Below are 23,332 nucleotides of genomic sequence, written 5' to 3'. Positions count from 1 at the left end.
ATGATTAGGAAACTGGATTTGAAAGAAGAATAAAGGGATTTTTGTAATCTGGTCTAGATAACCACACAGCAGACAGTCCTTCGCTTCACCCCTCATTATGGAATAGAGTGTTCTAGTATCAAGACAAAGGTGCAAGCTGTTTAAACTTGAATCTTAACCACCTCGACCTTAACAGAATGCTTTTACAATTTCCGTAAATGGCTTACCTTTTAATAATTAATTATACAGACCTCATAAACTGGATAGGCCAGACCCCACAGTAATAAGCTGCTTTACTGCCCTTAATATAATTTTACTGATTCCTACAAACTTGTTTTATAATATTGATGCTCTGCTAAAGAAAGCAGAGTGAGTTCTGAGGTTTTGCCCCCATCTTGCCTTCTGTAGGCTTGGCGGGGGTCCCAAAAATACACAATCAGGTCACAATAGATATGACGACTCTTACCAAGAGAAAAAAATTATTTTTTAAGTCAAAATTAGCCTCTTTTGAAGAAAGAAGAAAGTAAAATTAAGTGTAAACTGCACTGGGTGGCCCAGTGTGGTAGAAACGGACTCAGCCAGCCTCTGACACACACTCTTGGGTTTCAATGGGGAACTTGTTTCTTGGAAGATACTGTCCCTAAAGACTATGTGGTTGGCACTGATAGCTTCAAGTCAAAGTAAACAGAACTCTGGACTGGAGAAAGTGGACTAGAGCTGTAATCTAGTTCCTGGTTTCATGGGCAGGAGGCATTTATGAGGCAGAGGCCCTGAGCACACTGCATGCTGTACCATCACTTCCAAATTCTGCACCCCCATTCCCTGCAACAGAAAGAATATTTTAGCATTTTTATATAATTTATACATGAACAAAAGTTCATACAATTACCTAAATGACCCTAATATTTTTAGTTGAAGCTGTTACTATTAATAATAGAAGCTTATCCATTCAATGACTAAGCTGCAGTTTTTACGGAATTGATTAAACTCAGTGCTTAATTAGGATCTCCATTAGCCACAGTGCTAACTTAACATTAAAAGTCATAGCCCTGGGCCACTTGTCAAAGTGCTCACGGTCAGTCACACATTCTCTTTTCCTTGCTTAGTTATACACCTGTTCTTTTTATCTGTCTCTCAGTGGCTTTCATATCAAGACCCATTTCCGAGCCTAGATTCTTCTCCATGATCCTATCAAGGCAAATGACTGTGAAAAAGCAGTGTGAGAGGAAAGGAAGCAATTAAGGGACAGTCATCCATTCTAGTTCTTTCATTTATTTCATCAAACTTGAATAAATAAATCCTTCACTTCACGAGGATTCAGGACGATCGGGAAATGAGGAGCCTGACAATTGCTTTTACAATTGTTCCTATAAGCTTGCTTTATTTAACATGAAAGCTCTCCTCACTGGGAATAAACAATTATGTCAAATAATCATTTGTGGGAACAGAAGCACATCTGTGGTATTTCAACAAGATGATTAGGGTTTACAGCAGGCCTGGTTCCCTTTCTTGTTTTGATCAACTAAGTCGATGAGGTCCACCTCATCTAGGGACAGAGCCTCAAAAATTGGCCCAAGAAATGCAATTAAACTTAATTAATTCAAGTATTCTTACTCTCCTACTATTCAAAGAACCAGCCAACTTATCTCCTCAACCAGATGGTGAGCTCAAGGGAAAGAGTGATAGCATATTTCTTTATATCTCCATCAATACATGCTTAAATCAAATCAAGGACTCAAAAAAGAATTGTAGGACCTACCTAAAAAAAAAATAGAACTGAGCTAGTTTGTCATGGGAACCGGGAACAAAGAAGCCCAAATTGCAAATCCCTGTCCACGTGTTTCTGGAAGTCCCAGGCTCCAGGCAAAGCCTGCAGCTCATTCCTTCAGCCCTGACCCCATCAGATGTAACCAAGTTGTTTTCCAGGCAACCAGATAGGATATATGTGAATTTTTTTTCCACTCTGACAGAATGATAAAATTATTTTAGTCTGCTGAAAAGAAGTGAGTCACAGATACTTTCATGTTAGAGTACGTTTTTCAAAATTTAAAAATCACTTTTAAAAGTGATCCTCTTTCCCATACTATTTTGCACATGATGTCACTGAGTAGGTATGGTGAGTACCACAAAAGACAAAAGAAACAGAAAGAAATATCATGCAAATATTAACTCAAGAGTACACATTAAATTAAGCTTAACTAATGAAATTAAAATAAAATAGTACAAAGTATATTATTGTATCAACTAACATCATCTCACACACCATGGTGGTGCATGTACCACACTGGAAGAACACTGAGCTTCATGATTTCCACAGGCCTTTGGCTCTAAATTATCACCTCTCAGTAAGAATTCAGCCTAATAGACTAATTCAGGTAAGATGGCTGCTCCAATGTGGCAAGCATTTCTGGGAATCTGTCTAACCAGACACTCCGTCCTGGGGTTCCAGAGATAAGGTCTGATGACAGAAGAGCTGAAAAGCCTATGGAAGCACTCTCAGCCGCCACAGGAGGGTGGGGGGTATAGAGCTGGCCATAGAGGAGATACAGAATTTGAGGATGACCTCACTGGTGGAATAGATGGCCTTTTCTGCCTTTCCCTTAGGAAAATAGTGCATCAGGCTTTAAAATCACTCAAAAATGACTTATAAAGACCACCTGCACTTTGTATATATGGCAGTCAGATGAAGTCAATCAATAGGCAGCAGTATAGAACTGCGCTATTCAATATGTTGCTAGCCAATGACTACATATGGCTATTAATATTTAAATTTAAACAAGATTAAATCAAACTAAAAATGAAATTCCTCTGTTGCACTAGCCACATTTCAAAGACCAATAGCCACATGTATCTAGGAGCTACTGTGCAGGAGAGAACAGAGGTATATTTCCATCACTGCAGAAAGTTCTACTTGAAAGGACTGTTCTATCGTCTTACTGATGAAGAGTCTTGAGAGGAGCCATGTACTGGGAGAGAATAAAGTCATGTAAGACGCTTTAGTCCAGCTGAAATCATATTCATGCTCATGCGGACACACACACACTTATACATATGACCTCCATATCCCAAGGTCTCTATCTTTATGACAATCAAAGTAAATCTAAAGGAAAGGTCATGCCTCATTTTCTTGCTCCCCACTCCTTTCCTCAAGTCTTGATCCCCTACTTGTGTTTCTATTATCCAAAACTTGTGTGTCAGAGTCAGATATGCTCCAAGTAAGGAACTGAGAGCAATAAGCATACAGATTGTTTGGGAAATATCAATAAAAAGTTTCCTTGCCTACAACCTTTTGCTCCTTCCTACTTCACCTAAAATCAACCATGCTAGTAAGTCTGAGAGTAAGACTAGGCAGACCACTAACCCCACCCAAAAGTCTGAAAAATGGAGTCGATAGCCAATCAACACTAAATGTAAATATCCATTGAGTATTTGGATTATCATAAATACATTTGTCTTCCCATTACCAGCTTCATTGGCTTCAAGATACCTGGGGCCCTTAGAGGGGAAGGCACTGTGCCAGTGGAACACCAAGTTCCCTCCACTAAAAGATGAGGAAACTCAGGATAACTTGGTTCTCAGCTGTGTGCTAAGGAATCTTAAAATGATTTAATGGATTCTGTCAGGAAATTAAAAAAAGGTCTATGTACTTTACTAAGGATGACTGCACAGTGAATTGGATCTTTTGATCCCAATCAAGGAAATTTTTAACCAACAAATGAAGGAAATTGCCAACAAGTGAACTCAGTAACTCAGACTTTCTGGCCACTCAGACAATATTATGGCAGCAAGACTGGGTTTCAACAGAAGGATAAGTGTGCTGTGTCCAGTCTCTCATGGAAAGCAGGTAATCACCCAAGCTCCATTGACAAGAGATTTCCTACACTTGAGACACAGGGAATACTGAATGCTTTAAGCATTTACTGCAGTTTGAGCCCCTCTGTATTTTATGTATGCATGTATTTACTACCTCCCAGGAATAAGCTTATGTGCCACCAAGCAGCTATTGTACGCTGAGTATCACCAACAGAATTTTAAAGTGGGTTATTAACCGAAAGAGCTAACTTTTATTGACTTACTATATCCTAGGCATTGTGCTAAATGCTTTATTTGGATATCTCATTTAATCTTTGTAATCACCCTCGATGCAGATACTATTTTTTGCCCCATTTTACAACCCAGAGAACTGAAGCTTAGAAATACTAAGCAGTTAGTCCAGAATCGTATTGTTATTAAGAGGGAGAGCCAGGACTTCAACCCAGCCTGTCTGATTCTTGAGGCTGTACTTTTATATACTGACCCATAAAGTTATACTTGTTGATAACAGCCTAGCTTAAATGGATATTTTTTGTCTAAATTGTCCAGTGTAGAGAGGAATGAAGTTAGTAATTTGTTAATAAGAAACACTCCTCTCTTTTTAGAAGCTAATCAGAGGGAGGTGATTTTGAGGAGAAAATGTAGAATGTTGAACAAGTGTTCTTTTTGTTTCATCAACATGTTGAAGAGGGTCAGTGATTCTGGTTACATGTGGCCTCAAATTCCCTGACCCACCAGACTAGGAGGTGACCCCATAAGCTGCCTAGCATGCTTAACTCAGAGATTCAACGTTTCTCCCTGAGCAGCTTCACCCTATCAGGTTACTTCCTTCAAATTACTATAATAATACAAATTATAATAATACTGTCAGTTTATTTCTTACATAAAGATCTGTGAAGATTACAATGCTGAGAGATATCGTTTGATTTAATATGTACAACCACTGCCCCTTATTTACATATATAACCTAGTTGACTAAAGAGAGCACCATTCAGGAAATAACATAAAAATGGTTGTGAACCAACTTGGCATAACACACTCCATCATGTACTTCAGTTTGGCCTGATTGACCATAAGGTGGTAAAAAACATCCATGTTCCCCTTCTTTAAAAGCAGAAACCCATTGAATAATTGTGGAGAACCCGCATCACAGCCTAAATAACCAAATTCTGCTATAAATGAATCGATATATATATTTATATTTGTCTATCTACATATAGATTATATATTTAGTGTATATATATTTATATACACACATAATACAAAGAAAATGCTCAAGATAAGCTTTAGTTTGGGGTTGAGGGCCACATAATATTTAGAAAATGAACTAAGATTGGTACAGTTGTTTCCAAAACTCTCTCTTCTCTAATCAAAAAATCCTTCCTAAACAAAAGCTTAGTAGCTCCTTCTGCTGGCACTTCTGGAAGTGAAAAAACAAATGATCTTGCTGCTTTACAGACATTTCTCTATCTGGATGTGTATGTATCTAGCCACATGTATCGTATAATTATCGATCTCCTATGCTATGCCAGATATTCTTTTAGTACCTGGAATACATTGATATGGACAATGCAAACTCTGATACCTGTCTTGATGGAGAGTAAGTTTACAACTTTTTGCTTATTTTTTAGCTTGATTGTAGTGGGTACTTACTCCACGTCAATAAACATATTTCTCCATATTGCTGCACATAAAGCTATCATATGCAGGACAAGTTCATCGGTCGTTTATCTATGTGAAAGTCAATTTTTCACCTTGTTTTAAATGAAAGCCACCCTGAATTTTAAATTTGAGGAATTCCTGTGAATAGATATGTTATTAACATTTGGGAACCATTGTTCCCTAACTGTACTAGGGCAACATTGTGTGTGAAATATTATGTGTTATTATTGTTACACTAAAGGTATAGATCACATGTCATCTCTGTACCTAGTGTACTTTACTTAAATGTTGTGGGTGCTCAGTATCTGGAGACTAAAAACTGATCCACTGATTTATACCTGGATGGCACAATATAACATGTTAACGTTATAGAACGAAACTGAGGCCAAGAAAGACTGATGTGCTATGATTCCATGCTAATCTGTATGTAGAGCCAGAACTAGACCCTGCGGCTCCTGTCTCACAGTAGAAAACTGTTTATTCTAATAAAAATGAGTATCAACTAAATACCTACTATGTATTAGCACTTTAGACATATCTCACGTCATCTTAAAATATTTAGCAAGTCACACGGGCAAAACCCACATATTTCAAATTATGAAATCAAAGTACACAAAAGTCAAGTAACTTATTGATGACTACATAGCTAGTAAGAAGGAAATCTGACATTCAATACAAGATCTGTGTGCTACCAAATCTTATGCTTCATCCAAAGCAGTGTCCTGCTTTCTTTGACACATTCCACTTCATTTATGAATATTGCCAGAGCCTGGAAAAGGAAAAAAATATGGTCTCGCTAAAGAAAACTGATCCTTCCTTCTTATAAGAAAAAACCAAAAAGATGAAAAGACCGTATCAAAAAGCATCGAGTCAAATGTAGATTTCCACCCTCTCCAGAGAATCAAATTCACTGCAATCAGAATTCATTGTAAACTCTGAGAAGGACTCTAATCCAGAAGAATGGCAGGTCTGTTAAGTGGTCTGCTGAATAACCTGAACGATCGCAGGTTACCTTGTGCTCCAAGAATCACCAGGTGCAGATTCCATCACTATAAATGAAGAGATGGGTGGGTGAAAGAACCACTCAATCACCACTTCAGGTAAAGAAAGTAATGTGGCAGGCACTTGTGCTTTCTTTTCCACAGGGAGATGGAGTATCTGAACCAAAGACATATTTTGCTCCTACCATCCAGTGGAATCTACCCAAGATTTAATTATTTAAAATACAAATTCTTCCAAGTCCATTTTCTTTTTGTTTTTTAATTTTTATTTTTAAAGACTTTCCCTGAGCTAATATCTGTTGCTAATCTTCCTTTTTCCTTCTTCTTCTTCTTCTCCCAAAGCCCCCCAGCACATAGTTGTATATTCTAGTTGCAGGTCCCTCTGGTTCTGCTATGTGGGATGCTGCCTCAGCATGGCTTGATGAGAGGTGATAGGTCTGCGCCCAGGATCTAAACTGGTGAAACCCTGGGCCGTCAAAGCAGAGCACCTGAACTTAACCATTAGGCCATGGGGCTGGCCCCTTCAAAATCCCTTTTCCTCCATCCTATATTAAAAAGGCAAGACATTCTCTAGGCTTTGGTAACAGATCAATTGGATTTCCTGTAACTGTTTGGCTCTTTACCTCCTCTATCTCCTTGGCCAAGTCACAGAGCTTTTCTAAGCCTCAGCTCTTTCTTCTATGTAATGGGAATTATAACACCTATGACACAGGTGGCTGAAAATTTAAATGAGGTCATTCATGTAGAGTAGCTAAAAGATTAAAGCAAAAATTGGCCCACGTTGGGCACTCAGTTGAATGGGAAAAAATTGGGTTGAAGATGTCAATTCAAAGAAGGGGTACATGAAAAATAACCAAACAGTCATGCTTTCTCATATAAACACTAAGAATAGAATATTATTATTAGGAGTCAAGAAAACTATCTGAGATGATTCTCTTTGGTGACCATAAAGGCATTGCCAGTGAAAAACGTTGAAATTAACCCTAGCACAAAAATGTGAGAAAGATATACTGAGACACTAATGATTGCCACCTACCTAATAAGAATTTTGAAAAGATTAATGAGCTATTGATGGTGTGGCACTTTCCAACTCCTAGAAGTAAGGATATACTAAATATACACACACACATACGTGTGCATCAGCACACTAAGTATCACTGTATACAATTGAATCCAGACACAGCACAGTCTGCCTGAGTAGGCAGAAGCAAACAGTCTTGCTCATGAGAGAGACTGAATACACACTGCCTTTCAGGCCAAAAGATTCCACACACGTTCTCCTAATCCTATCAACAGTTCCCAATGGTCCAACTAAGCCCAAAGAATAAGGAAGTCACAGTACACCCAACACATTACTTGACAAAACTGTGGTCAGTCTACCTATAAAGGAACAGGACAGAAAATGGAAGGAGGCAAGACTACCATCCAGAATTTCTGACAAAAATGTTGGGCAGCTTATCATCACTATACATGCGCATCTCTAATGTTACTGAAATCAGTAGTTCTTAGCGAAGCCTTTCAAATTTGAAGTCTAGGCAGATTCAGTGGGTGTGTGATAACTTGCCCCTAAAGATGTTGGGAGATTTACTTAATAAGAGAGGAAATCTAAATGTGAAATCATAACAGCTAAGCAGGTCCTCAGGATTGGGGTTAGTGGAGGGAAGAGAAGTGCTGTACCATACGTGTGAACAGGATTTTGCAGTATCATTGGATTTTTACTCATTTGAGGGTGTGTGCTTCTCAGTAAACCAATCAGGGTAGACATTATCCCTCTTTACAGAAAAAGCTTCAGGCGACGATTATAAGCAAATTGCCAAGCTCACACATACAACAAATAAGCTGAACTCGAATTTACTTTGATTTTCATTTTGTCAAGTTGCTTTCAAAGAAGTCTTATTCACAAACCCAATTAAATATATATATATATATATATATAACACACACACACACATATAAATCATATAATTTCTCCTAAAACTGGACCAGATCAGGAAGACTGAGGAAATTGCACATCTTTGTTTTTCAAGACCTGGGTAATATCTGTTTTCTCCCTTCTCAACTTGTATGTAAATACTGAAAAAGTCACCTGCACATGTGTGTGAGGAGGGGCAAGTTTTGAGGAGAGGTATTTTTTGGTGAATGGTTATCTTTATAAAGAGCTGTTAATAGGTTATGGTACTCAAATAGTTAGAAATCACCACTTCTGCATTTACTGCATTCTCCTAGACTTCTCTGCCTGCCACTTTATAAATTGTAACTCCAATAAGCCCCACTATACTTATAAGCAACCAGGGATGGGCAAAGATGGTAGAAATTGAGCCAGTTCTTAAGTGGTATTATTGATTAGCCAAAGATATACTCTTCTCACTCTTTCCAAGATCTTTCAAGAGATGAACTAGATGAAAGAAGTTCAATACTTGAGTGATATTTTACAATTTAAACAATATAATTTGCCAGTCCTTTGCTTCTTGGTCTGATGATAACTACATGCTTATTTTTAAAGCTTCCCTTTAAAGTCAGAAGCTTTGAGTTATTTAAAGCAGAGAGAAAGTTATTCAATTAGTCTGGTAAGATTCAAGTTCAAATTGGGAGGATTAGTTATAGTGGTCGTGACATGAGAACTACAACAGTTAAGGTAGGAAGTGAGGGCAAAGTCTTCAGTACCTGAAGAGAAAGAATTTTTGCTTCATTTATTTGATTAATCCATTGTTGAGAACCACTATAAAATCACAGCCCATGTAATGAAAGCTGAATAGTAGGAGAAATACTAAGGATGTTGTCAAGATATAAACTTCAGTAATAAATGCCTTATCATGATTTACCTCAACACAGTCTATATCTGCATCCCAAGAGAATACATAACTTGTACACTATTATTTTTAAATGCCTATGACTTTTATTATTAAAAATATAGAACTAAGCACAACCTACTAATGAGTACGTCTCTGGGAAGGTCTCTGGCAATTAAATTACATTTGTAAATGTTATGAAAGGTAGTAGGCTGGATAATCATTGCATATGACAAACAATAAATTTCCCAATTTGACTGAGTTTCCAATTTTTTATTTTTAGTCATCCTTAGTTTTCATGGTCTCTTGCCTGCTGTATGACAGTCTGGAGATCTTTTTATATTTTTAAATGGTCTTGAGCTTTTGCCATCAAAGTTATTTCCTTACTCTTTGGGCAAGTTAATTTCCAAGTTTTGTTTAAACTAGAACAGCTCTCTCAGGTTCCAGACATGCAGAATTTTCTGGAAAATCTAAAACATTCCTGGGAATAGGCAAAATCACTGGCTTTCACTCTTAACTATGTGCTTTGTTTCCAGCAGAAGACTGCCCTCAAACCCGTGTCAGCCTCCTGTAATCTAGCAATTTCTTTTCTCCCTCCTTAAAGGGGAGGTTAAGTGTTTTTTTGTGCTCTTTACTAGAGGAGCACAGGCATCAGGAGAGAACAAGGGTTGTTGTTACTGGGATATCTGATCTACCTCGGACTGGTCACAGCTCAAAGGATGGAAAGCTCCGGCTCTATACACACACATACACATACATACATACTGGGTCTGTTAGAAGATGCTGGAATGTCCTGTCGCAAAACATACATTGACAAATTCTCTAAAACAAAACAAAAACAAAAAACAAGGAATACACTAAGGGCACATATTGCAGATTATCTAAAAATGTAACTCTTCCACCATCAAATCCCAGACACTGTAACTTGATCCCTTCCCCCTCAAGATTAGTCTAGTGACATGGGTATTTCAGAGAAAGACCACAATGGTAAAATGCTATTTTCAAGGGTACATACCGTCGACATGATCCATCACTGCTTGATCATATGGTTCAGGTAGTGCTTATTAGGTTTTTCCATTGTAAAATTACTCTCTCCACCCCTTTTTCATACTGTGCTCTTTGGCAAGAAGTCACTAGGTGAACAACACAAGTGAGAAATGGGAAATCATGCTCCCATCCTCTAGGGCAGAGTATCTGCCGAAATTATCCCAAATTTGTCTGCATTGGAGATTTATCTTTTTCCCCTTAAACATTTACTTGTATCAGGATGGACTCTTGGATATAGATTTTTATACCTTAGTTTATAAATAAATGTTACTTTATTTTGTTGCTTAAATTTTTCCAGCTTTGACCATTGGCAGCTCTTTCATTTGACTATGTCCATTTGACATATTTCCATCACTGGTAGTTTTTCTTTAAGCACTTTTTGTCTCTATTCAATACTCCAGTTTATTTCTTGCATCAGTATGAGAATCAGCCAGTTTCTCAGGGATTTCTGGCTCTTTTATTGGAGAATGTATTAGAAATCAAGATCTGGGTGTTAGGTGTTCTCCTTGCTACTGGAGTCTTCTTTCTTTAGGCCCTCTCAGCTGACAAAACAAGGATTTATATTTGTGCATACTAACCCATGTATACACGTATCTATAAATATTTTTGTATGTAACCATATATATTTATATTAAACTAAAGATGCTTCCTATTGATGTCTCTAACTCTAATCTACAATCATATGTATTATTTTAGCCTTCTCCCATACTTATCTATAATTCATATTCCAACAGTGAGAAACCTGGCTCCCATTATCTGTCATCCATTTACGTAGATGTTCAATTTCAGTCTACATATATAGCAGTCTCAGAGTTGTTACTCATACTACCGTGAGAAACAACCTTTTTTTTTGAGGAAGATTAGCCCTGAGCTAACATCTGCTGCCACTCCTCCTCTTTTTGCTGAGGAAGACTGGCCTTGAGCTCACATCCATGCCCATCTTCCTCTACATTGTATGTGGGACACCTAGCACATCATGGCTTGCCAAGTGGTGCCATGTCTGCACCTGGGATCCAAACAGGCAGACCCCAGGCCATTGAAGTGGAACATGCGCACTTAACCACTGTGCCACTGGGCTGGCCCTGAGAAACATCCTTATCAACTAGATTGCAGTGTTTATGTGCAATTTCCTTTTCCTTTGGTATGACAGATTCCATTCATTTCCAACAATGCCGTATATATAGTTTATATTTGGTCCTATAACCATCGTTATAAATATGGTCATTTCCAACAATGCCATGTATATATATCCTTAACATTATAAAGTTATGTAAGAGAAGAAACTGCATAAGAAAAAAAAATGAAAAGACTACACATATATACTATAATTAAAATTGATCTATTGGCATCTTTAGCTACTTTTACACATTTTATAAATGCTAATTGAAATATTCTTAGCTACAAATCCTCTCTCAGTTGAGAAGTTTGGATTCACCTTTATTGTTAACTTGACAGCAGAGACCCAGATCAGACCATAGAAATAGTGGCCTCAATCACGGTGTTTTCTCATGTTACCAAGGCAATGTGAGAGGACGTAGCTTCAAGTTTAAGGTTCTCAGGGACCTCATAAGCTCAGTTACAGTTAAACACAACAAACTGAGGATTTAATACAAGCTAAGTACTTCAAAGATTAGGATATAAATGGGTAAGAACAATTCCTGTGCATACGGTACCTACAATCTACTGAAATGGGACGGTGTCACAGAAGTCAAAATAGGTCAAGCTTCAAAACAAGTAAAATATTTGAAGGAGGCATAGGAGAAAAAGAAGTCAGTCATTTGAGAGAGAGTAATCAGGAAATGCCCAATGGGACAGTAGTATTCAGAAGATAAACATCAAAAATTGTGTTAGTTTCAATTCTACGAGATGATGACAGAAAGCTCGAGTTGTATTTGTATTAAATAGCATGGTATATCTGGTAAACAATTAGACTACTTCTTCAGTTTAATTTGGTATACATGAAATAGAAGTAATAAGTCCAGAGACTTATTAGAATACTTTGCGTATTTAAAGAGTTTTCTATAAATAAATGGTTAGTCAAAACTTTAGTTCTTATAATCCATGCAATGATGATTAATATGCAACCATATAAGACTATGATGTATAAAGCTGCCTCCTACATCATATGATATTATAGAAAAAACTATGAGTTCAGTGCTCCACTCACATATCAATATCATTAAAAACCCTAGAAAGTAAGTAAACAGGCTTTTATTACTTTGCAAAACTAAATACTGTTGACCCAGAATCAATGTCTTGTTCAGGTATTTGCAGGAATTTGAGTAGCCCTATCATGGTCACCTGGATAATAATTGGCAACTATTCAGGCTGAGAAGCTGGTGAATCCAGGTAGCAATGGCACTGACCGCCAGGGTCTCCTCTAAGGCTCACATTCTACCTGAACATGTGAACTAACCACAAAGATACACAATGAACTCTCAAATGTCTGATCACTTATGGAAATTATTTCCTCATCATTTGGTCCCCATTATTTGCACAGCAAAGGTATTATCTTCGAGGGCCTGAGGGCCAATACATTAGGCTGGGTTGCAGAATATCTATTTAGAGCTGATTTGCAGTGAACTTTATGAATAGATGTGTCAATTTTGCAGTGGCTGGCACAGAGAAAGCTATCAGTAAATGAGAACAATACCCCTACTCACTTTTTGACTCCTCTTACCATGGGCTCTGCTGACTGTATTCATTTCTTCCATGAAGTCAGCAATCTATAGCCATGAGTCAGTGTGCCCTGTTGCCTGTTTTATATTATAACATGGCCATGTTCCTTGATTCAGGTATTGCTTATGGCTGCTTGCATATTAGAAAGGCAGAGTTAAGTAGTTGTAACAAATACTGTATGGCCTGCAAAGCCTAAAATATCTATTATCTAGTAATTTATAGAAAAATTTTGCTGAACTCTGCTTTATTATCATGGTGTTCAACAACTTCCCATTGGTTTGGCTTGATGATTTGACTAAGAATTGTCACACAATATTATGAACTCCATGATGACAGAAAACATTTTTGTTTTAACCCTTATTACTTTATCTCCACTTCCTATCACAGGACCTGGAATACAATTAGAAAGTTTCATAAATCATTTTCAGTAAAGACACAACTATTCAAAATCTACAAACAGTTTGATAACTGTGGATATTGTGAGAAAGAGAAAAAAATATTTGTAGGAGAAAAAGGAAGCAGCAGAGGCAATATGATTTAAAGAGAAAACAAAAAGAAAAAAAAGCAAGTAAACAGTTTCAGTAATCCTTGAAGGAAAGGCTCCTGACATGTTCCAATTTAAGCCATGCCTATGACTGACTAGGTATTCATTATTTCCCAGGAATCGAGAATTTATTGATGTAGTCAGCCCTTTCATTGAGACACCAAAACAGTAGGGAAGTTGCTAAGAACTTGGTGAAATTCATCTAAAAATATTTTATTCATTTAACAAATAGGTTCTTAGAAAGATCCTTTTATGAGGTAGCTATATTCTGTAAGGAACAGCAGGAATGGAGAGAAATGATACAGCCAAAAGACATAATATGTTCAAATGGCTGTTGGAAAGTGTTACAGCTTAGAATTATTTCTGCCTCCTAAAAAGTGTGTAGAAAACAACACTTTTCAGAAAACTAAAAAATCTCCTGATAAGGGATTTAAGGAAATGTTTGCTTGCGCTAACTTTGATCACTGGAAAGCAACAATTTGAGTGTCTGTAGCCACAATTTACTAAACAGTTGAGAAATATGTGTCATCTATCTTAGACATGGCATTGTAAATATTTCATGGCTTTACAGTTTTACTATGATTACAAGTGTAGTGTTAGCATACAGCTTAATAATGTTTTAAAGCAGCAAAGTAAAAATGCTCACCTCAGCCAATAGCTAATTCTCTCTCTCATACAATAGGATCAAGACTAAGCCATCCTTATGACATTAGAATAGCCAGAGTCTTGGTCCCCTGGTCTCCCAATGCCATAAAAAAATGGCATAAAGTTCTCAGCTCATGAGACAAATTAGTTTTTATATTAGATAGTAACAAACCACTACTCAGTATTTTAAATAGCTTAAGTTGTGTAAGCATTGGACTCATAGTGAAATAAAAAAATCATACTTAACAAATACGTTTATCCTCTTACTCTTTAATAGGTTCTTTCATTCCCAACCATACCTAATTCTTTAGAATATCATTTGGGGTCTCCTGGCCTTGTGGTAACCCAGATAAAATTGCAGTATGTGCTATATGAAGAGGAATGTAGAGGGTTAGAGAAAGCCAGATCATTGACGGCCCTGAAAGCAGAGATAAAGATCTGCCATTTATTCTGTGGTCCAAAGAGAAATTACCCAGATATACCGTAACATAAAGTCTTTTCCTTAACCCCTGACATCAAAGTTAAAGCAACCTTTATTCTAAGAGGGAGCTATAGGAGGATACATGCAGGTGGGTTCAAAGCCCCTTCATAGGATCTCTTGGTCTATAAGAACCAAGTTAAATGTGTTCCCCATAGGAGAGCAGAATCAACAACTGCATGAAAATGAGAAGTCACACACACATTCCAGGCTGTGTGGTAAGAATCATGTTCTTTGTAGAAATGAAGAGGTGTGAGGGATGGACATGTTTTCTCCAGTGCTTGACTATACATGTCATCCTGGACAGGTGACAGAAAAGCATGGAGATTAAGGATGTGAGCTTGGAATAAAAACTTCTCTGGTTTGCATCCCATCCCTCTTCTTACTCACTGCATGTACTTAACCTCCCTCTGCCTCAGTTTCCTTGTTTACAAGAGGATTTCACAAGATGGGAGTGGGATTCAAGATGACCCATGCAGCACACTTACCCGCTTAGCTCAGGTCTCTACACATAATAAACCCTCAAGTCTTATTATGAATGTACAATTGCTGGTTAGCATCTCAGTATTAACAGTTTTCACGGACCCTCTGGGAGTGGGAATCAAAAGTGTCCTCCGAAAGCGAGAAGCCTGTAGAGGGGGTGTAGCTCTGGGGCTAATGAGGAATTCCTGTAGGCCAGAAGGCCAGACGCTTTCTGCATTTGCTCAGAATTACCAGACTGCTTGTGACAAGATAATGCTTCCTAATACTTGTGACACACGGGAACCTTGCTCTTCCAGGCAGGACTATCTGTACTCATTTCCACAGATTTTATGAAGTGCATCTAGTACATGGTGGTGATGATCTTCCTGTCATTTTTAACTTAATGACTAAAAATCTACATGGATAAAAATGCCAGGTTAAATTCACTTGAACACAGCCACCTTAGCAAGGGTTATAGCCAACGCGCTCCTGGAAATGACTCTGCATTTCACCCAAACAGCCAGCACATGACCTTATACTTCAGCTGTTCCAAGGAACGGAGGATAATATTGACAGGCAGTCCTCGCTGGGCTGTGTCCATGGCACCCTGGACCATCTGAAAGATACAAACCTGAATCACTCATCAGCTTCTCAAGATGGAGGGGAGGGGAGCACATCACAGGCATCTCAGTCTAGCAAATGAGGCCTAGACAAATGAGGTCACTGAACTACTACAGTTAAAATCCAAAACAGGGGAACTATTGCTAAAATGGGATACACGGTACAAAAAATAGACATCAAATATATGACGGCTCAAACTAAATCAACATTTCATATTCACATAACAGTAATGGGCTACTAAACAGTTTAGTGGCCAGAATCTCCTCCACACAGTCATTTAGAAGTCTGGGATGATAGAGGTGCCACCATTTTCAACAAGTGGCTTTCAGGATTTTCTTAGTGGTTTTCTGGATTCCTACTAGGCTCAGAATGATAAGTGTATGGAGGACCATGCTTCAGAAGGTATTTTGTGGCCCAATTCCAAAAGTCTTTCACATTACTTTGCTCACATTCCACTGTCGGGTACTGTGTTAAATGGCCACATCCAACTAAAAGAGAGGACTTGAAATGGAGTAATGTGCTCAAGGAGATAAGTACAACTAGTATTATGCTAGTGTTTTTTGATAAAGTAGCAGAGCAAAGAATTGTCTTTTCCAGTAAGACTTTTCTCCATATTGGAAGGTGAAGCTATAGCTGGAGCTTATGCTTAATCATTACTGTGTCACTTAAAATAATTCACTTCACCTTCCTGGGCCTCCATTTTCTCACCCACAAAATGGTGATGAATACAAGCCTGATCACTAGGGTTATTATCAAAGTTAAATGAGATACAGTGCTTGGTGCTTAAGACACTTGATAAATAATATGTATTATGAGAGGCACATGAGCACAGAATCCATGTCAGAGTCTTATTTCAATCTTGGAGAAAAACATTTTCTTTACTCGTAATCCACTCAAAGATTTATATTACTTTACTGTCTCCACAAGCTACATTAATGCATATGTATGTCATAGATGGAATAAGTTCTTAGACATAATTCATTTTGAACATCCTTTTTCCAACCCCCAAGGAAAAATCTCCTCCACCTAAGAATCACTATTTAAGTGCACTAATTTGTCACCTGCAATTCAGAATAACCTGACGTTTGCAAATTAAACCAGAATATAAGTATACCAATGTCTACATTTAGGGTAGTCCTGCTATATTAACAGCAAAGAATATTGCATTTTGGTCTGCTTTTAAAACAATAAACAGGTTCAAAGTTTTTGAAATGAATGGTTATTATCAGCTCCCAAAAATTCAGGAGAAAGCAATATATCTTCTTCATTTCTTCGTGCTTTTGCTCAAACTTCTTACCTAGTGGTTAGCGAAAAATACGTAATCATCATCTCATCAACGTATTAGTCAAAATTCTTCAGAGAAACAGAATAGGATATATATACAGAGAGAGATTTATTATAAGGAATTGGCTCATGAGATTATGGGGGCTAGCAAGTCCCAGGATCTGCAGGGTGAGTTGGCCATCTGGAGATCCAAGAGAGCTGACGGTTTAGTCCAACCTGAGCATGAAGGACTGAGAAGCAGGCAAGCCAATGGTGTTGTCCAAAGAGCGGCAGGCTTGAGACCCAGAGAAGCTGATGTTTCAATTTGAATCCGAGGGCAGGAAAAATCCAATGCTCCAATTTGAAGGCAGTCCTGCAGGAAGACTTCTCTTACTTGAGGGAAGGTGAACCTTTTGATTCCGTTCAAACCTTCAAATAATTGGATGAGACCCACCCACATTAGGAAGGGTGATCTGCTTTACTCAGTCTACCTATTTAAATGATAATTTCTCCTAAAGACATCCTCAGGGAAACACCCAGATAAAAGTTTGACCAAGTATCTGTGTACCTTGTAACCCAGTCAAGTTGACCTCCGAAATTAACTATTACAATCACCAACATCGTCACCATAATGACGGTAATAAAATACTATCAGAATATATCTTCCAAGACACACTGTTTTGGGTAATATCTGTAATTTATTGATTTAACAACAAGAGAAGACATACTTACTTTCTCATTTACAAATACATGGTATCTTTTTTCAAAAACATTCTGCACGTATGGCTTAGATGTCAAAATATTGCATAAATTTTACCTGGCTTGTTTATAGATATGGGATTTAGGAAGCTGAAATCCAAGCCACTTCCACCTGATCTCTTACTGAAGGTCAAAACCAGGAGAAGGGAAGAAAACTTGTTTCACTAAATCTTTTCTAAAATATAAGTCAATTTGCACCTTTATTTTAGTAGTCAATCCTATTTCATATGTTAGACTACTTATTACTTCACAAAAGTTACATTTATATAATTTGGCAGAAGATAAACTGTCTAGTGCTGGCTGTCACTGCGCTACTTTAAAACAGGATGGGAGACCAAATTACAAAAGTTGCCAGTTCCCATGGACTTGTTTTCATTTTTTATGAAATAGTGAGGGTTTATTATGCATCAAGCCTTTCTCTAGTGTGAGGTTGCAGGAATGAACAAGACAGAAAGATAATCCTCCTGATCTCTGACAAATAAAAATGGCAAGCAATAGGATATATTGGAGAATATGAGGAAGCCATTTGGTGTAAACCTAATTGGGCCTGACCTTGTCTTTCCAAAAGGGCCTGACCTTGGCTCTTGAGCATGCATTGTATATCTGCTTTAGATATTCCCTATGGCAAGAACAAAGGCTCTTGAGGTAAAGCTGCAACTTCCCTCCCCCTCCCAATGTTGGCATTCCCTTAAGGGTTAAGCATCTTTCCTTAGGCTAGGAACTGATTGCTGCGATCACCTGCTTGAGACAATAGACTTGCCTCCTGCTATGCCCCCCAAGATAGCAGACCCACTACCTGTTGTGTCTGTCAAGCGCTGTGCCAACAGGGCAGTCTTGTGACTATTGTGGGAGGGACATTTCAATCATATGTGAAACCTCCTGTTTGGGGGTATATAACCACTCTGTATACCTCACTTCTTTGGTGCCCTTTCTTCCTTCGGGAAGAAAGGCCCTGGGCCACGGTCCTCAGATTTCAGCTCAGAATAAACTCTCCCAAATTTTCATTTACAGATTCGTTATGGATTATTTTCGTCGACATCTCATAGAGCTTACGTTATAATCAGATACATGTGATTACTCAGCATTACTGTGTTACTTAGCATTGAGTGAACATGCCCACCCCAGTCCTGAGTTCCATGCATGCTTGTGATTCTCAACCATTTTTTAACATTCAATTCCAATAGCACTTATGAGTTACTCGTCTTGGGATGACATAGCAAAATACCATAGACTTCTTAAACAACAGATATTTATTTCTCACAGGCTCTGGAGGATGGGAAATCCAAGATGACAGTCCCTGCAAGGTAGGTTACATCCTGAGGTCTCTTCCCTTGGCTTGTAGGTGGCCATGATGATACTCTGAGTTCACATGACCTCTTCTTTGTGCACATGTGAGGAGAAAGAGCAAGCTCTCTAGCCTCTTCTTGTAAGGGCACTAATTGCACCACGAAGATCCATCTTCATGAGCTTAGCTAACCCTAATTACCTCCCAAAGGCCTCATCTCTAAATACTATCACATCTGATGCTAGGGATTCAACATATAAATTTAGAGGGGAAATAAACATTCAGTCCATAACAACTTAATTCATGAACTATTTCCTGATGCCTCTGGAAAGAAATTACAATCTCCCTGCAAAACATTTCTCTTATGTTCATAGTTAATTTTTACCAAAGATATTGTAAATTTCTTGCAGTAGGATTATAGTAATTATTTCTGACTACTATACAGAGCCCAGCAGAGACACACACACATACTGGATATTCTACAAATATTTACTGAATGAATGGATTTCAAAAAAATCTCTCAGCAGATTCATCTTTAGGTCATTAGGAATTCCATATCGTCTATCCCGAGTTATAGAAAGTTTCCTCAGATTGGCATTAACGTCAAACGTACTTTCCCCCAAAAACGAGGCTGTCATGATTTCTACTTGAATTGCATAGTTTTCACTGATTTTCAAATTATAAAAAATATGCTTGCCTCCTCTTCACTTTTTCCTACCTAGTATTGTGTACCAAGATACCATCTTAGACCGAAAAAAATCTTAAGACCACCCTTCTCAGTAGTTCTGAAACCTAAATATCTATGACCAGGCACTGTCCTCCAGGGATTATGATTATTTTGTTAAACGTAGGCATCACTTTAACAATTAGCAGATTATTCTAATATACAGCCAGGTTTGAGAATCAAGAATCTACAGCAGTTTCCTTGAAATATATACATCAAAAACTCATTATCTGCTACAGTGGAGAAACTCAAGGTTAGAGATGTCAAGTGATTTAAATGGTGGGGGATGTCACCCAGATGATCTAAGTAGTTGACCAAGTTTCCTGGCTCATATTGCTTTTAACCAATTAGTGCATTCTTTCTTCTCTCATTAACAAGTAATGACATACCCGGTTAACGCTTTCTAAGGGCCCCACCACACACACACTCACCACCTCCCAAGAGAACAAATAAATGTTCTCCCAAACTTTCTGCACGGCTTTCATTAAATATTCTTTGATTTGGTTTGAGGAACAGCATTTGTTTCCATGACAAAACTTAACCATATTTCACAGCACAGATGCACTCACTGGTCCAGACTCTAAACAAGCTGGCCATAATCCCAATCCCAGTGTAAACCTCATGGAAATGTTCTACGAGGACAAACCTGTACTAGATTTTCTTCCTCTCAAGGTTGTTACAAGGATTAAATAATAGAATACATATAAAATCTTAAAAATGCATCATAAGCATTATGCTGATCATTGTTCAATAGCAACAATCACTTTATTATAAGGTGTATAAGTATTTTTACTTTTCCTATGATGATGATCAGTGATGTATTTCAACTCTGATTGACAGCAATGTAGATGCACAATGTCAAAGTGAGGAAGAAAATCTCTTTCACTTAAAGGCTTTGAGGAACTATTCTGGGGACTTTGAATTTAGAGTTTCACTTAATTTTCACATTGATGTAGTATGCTTTATTTTCTCTAGTTTATAGCTGAAAATATAAGTGTAGGTAAGTTAAATGACATAACTCATATATCATGGATCTGGGTTTTAAGCACCAAAATAGGTCTCCTCAATGTTTATATGCTTTTTTCCATACCAGACTCTCATTTTTGTTACAATATTTTGCATAAGAGATCAGATTAAATGCATGGGCATCTAATTGTTAATAGGAAATTAGGCTATCGTTGTTGCAAATCTGACCTTTGAGGTCTACATGACAAATGGCAACAAGCATGATCTATAACAATATGAACATTTCTCGTGTTCTAGATACATGAGTATTCACATTTGTAGCACAAAGTCAGTCAGTCACTTAGGGCTGTTATAACAAAAATGCTATAGACTGGGTGGCTTAAACAACAATCATTTATTTCTCACAGTTATGGAATCTAGGAAGACCAAGATCAAGGAACCAGCAGATTTTATGTCTGGTAAGGACGCTCTTTCGGTTTGCAGTAGGCTGCCTTCTTGCTGTATCCTTTCATAGCTGAAAGACTATCTCCCTCATGTCTAGTCTTATAAGTGCATTAATCCCATTCTTGAAGGCTCCACTCTCAGGACCTAATTACCTCCCAAAGGTCCCACCTCTAAATACCATCACATTGGAGATTGGAGCTTAAACATATGAATTTGGGGGGGACGCAAACGTTCAGTCCATAGCATAAACCTTCTGTATAAACCAGACCGGCCGTATAGTCTCTTTGCTTCAGATCATGCTGCCCTCACTACCTGCAATGCTGACTTTCCTCCTCTGGCTGTGTGAACATTCCTCAGACCGAAGGCCCCACTCAAGTGCCATTTCTCCTTCAAAGTGGGCTGTATAGACTTCTTTTTTCCTCTCTCTGAATTTCTCTTTCAAGGCTGGTTTGAAACATAGGGCCATGAATTTTAGTGTCTTTTATCAGATCTCCTTCGACCGAAACATGTGTCACTGAAAATATCTTAAGGGAGGAGAATGTAATGGAAGGACAAAAGGATACTTCTGGAACCCAAAGACAAGTCACAAAGCTGGCCTTAGGAGGAACTTGGACCAGGATCTGGAACACTTCAGAAGCCATAGATGCCTCTCTGTCTCTTTTCCCTTTCTCTTTTCCCTCTCTTTCTTCTCCCCGCACTACCCCCTCCCCCCAATTCTTCCCTCGCCTCTGCTCTCCTCTCCCCTCTCCCTCCTCTTCCCTTTCTCCCTCTTTCTTTCTCTCTAGGGGCTCATCTCTGCAGAAAGGGTCAATGGAGATCTGGTTTCAGCGGTGCCAAGTGACAGTCCACCGCTACGTAAGGAGGATTGAACCAGATCTTTTAAATTTATCTGACTATTGCTCTTCAGGTAACTGCCTTTTGCCATCACCACACTGACATATATGCGCATATACTGTCCATTTTCATTGTTTCATGGCCATTCAATTCCATGCGGCAAAACTGTCAGTGTAAGGTTTATATTTCAAGTTCTAAAATCCAATCTGAAGTGAATACACTTAAAATCAATCACCTCTTTGTAAGTTTCTTTGCTTTTCTACAATATACTACAAAGAGGTCTCTTTATATAGAGAGCCACTGGCTAAACTGAAGGAAAGAGAGGAGAGAGAAAGAGAGTGGGAGAGAGGGGTAAGTAAAAACGCAATCAGTCTTGTTAGCTGTGCCTATTTAGAATAGGAGAGAGGCAAAACTTGTCTGCACCAATGGTGCTGTCATCTACTGGTTGCCTGAAGGAACTCAAGGGTCGGTTTGGAAGGCTTTAAGGGTTTATCCAAAGTGTTTTTTTCCCTTTTGTTATGTTAAGGAGGTGCAATCACCTACCACCTTGAACCAGACCAAGCCTCACCACAAGAGCTACGCCTATGACCTTTGCCTTGTTTTTAATGCTAAGATCTCTCCAGGAGGAGCTTAGGCCTTATTACCATAACCTGCTGTGTGTGTGGAAGCATGTTTTCCAACTGAACCTGCACAAGGGAATATCTCCCTCTCCCTTTTGAATATTCATTCCCCATCCCAAATAAAAGGTCCCTGTTTCTCTTTGTTTGGGGATGACTTTGGAAATGAATCTACATGGGCTCCTATTTGCTGCAAGTATGCTTTACTTTGTGAGACAACTTACTTCTGGTGGAGAGTCTGATTTAACTCACCAGAAGGTGAATCCATTTTGGTTTCAGTAACAGTGCCAAGAGAAGACCTGTGAGAGCTCAGCTATACCAACTCAAACCCAATCAGCCCTCCCACTCCAAAACCATCTTAAATAAATCCACAATATACGTAATAAAAATGTCCTTAATATTCAGATACAGTTTCAAAACAAGTTTTTAGCTTCCACTTCCAAGATCATCCAAAATAAGACCACTGACTCTAAACAAGAGACTGTATACTCTCACCAGACTCGGAAATATGATAAAAGGTCTGAGCTGATGAGCTAATTATTGCTCAAAGGCAACTCACTCATACATTTACACCAAAGGAATCTGGTCCCAACAGTGATAATTGTAAATTGACCATCCTTCTTTATTTTAGCCCTGGCTTAGTATGCATATGATCAGAGCAAATTGGCTGGTTCTCCTTTCAAATGAGAGAGAGGAGCAGAGAGAGAAATTGCCAAACAA

At 38.2% G+C, this 23,332-nt stretch overlaps 1 long non-coding RNA gene across 1 annotated transcript in view; it reads left to right on the top strand.

Annotated features, from left to right (window-relative positions):
- The first annotated feature begins 3,667 nt into the window (after positions 1-3,667).
- Positions 3,668-23,332, top strand: part of LOC139080980 (uncharacterized) — a 32,860-nt gene continuing 13,195 nt past the window's right edge. The window contains exons 1-3 of the long non-coding RNA XR_011535883.1: positions 3,668-3,823; positions 19,006-19,046; positions 21,125-21,175. This is a non-coding gene — a long non-coding RNA (uncharacterized lncRNA). The remainder of the gene's footprint in view (positions 3,824-19,005; positions 19,047-21,124; positions 21,176-23,332) is intronic.

The sequence above is a fragment of the Equus przewalskii genome, chromosome 1 (assembly GCF_037783145.1).
Source record: "Equus przewalskii isolate Varuska chromosome 1, EquPr2, whole genome shotgun sequence".
In the NCBI taxonomy this organism is placed as follows: Eukaryota; Metazoa; Chordata; class Mammalia; order Perissodactyla; family Equidae; genus Equus; species Equus przewalskii.
The sequence above is the reverse complement of the archived record's forward strand: the minus strand, read 5'-3'. Positions and strand labels throughout refer to the sequence as shown.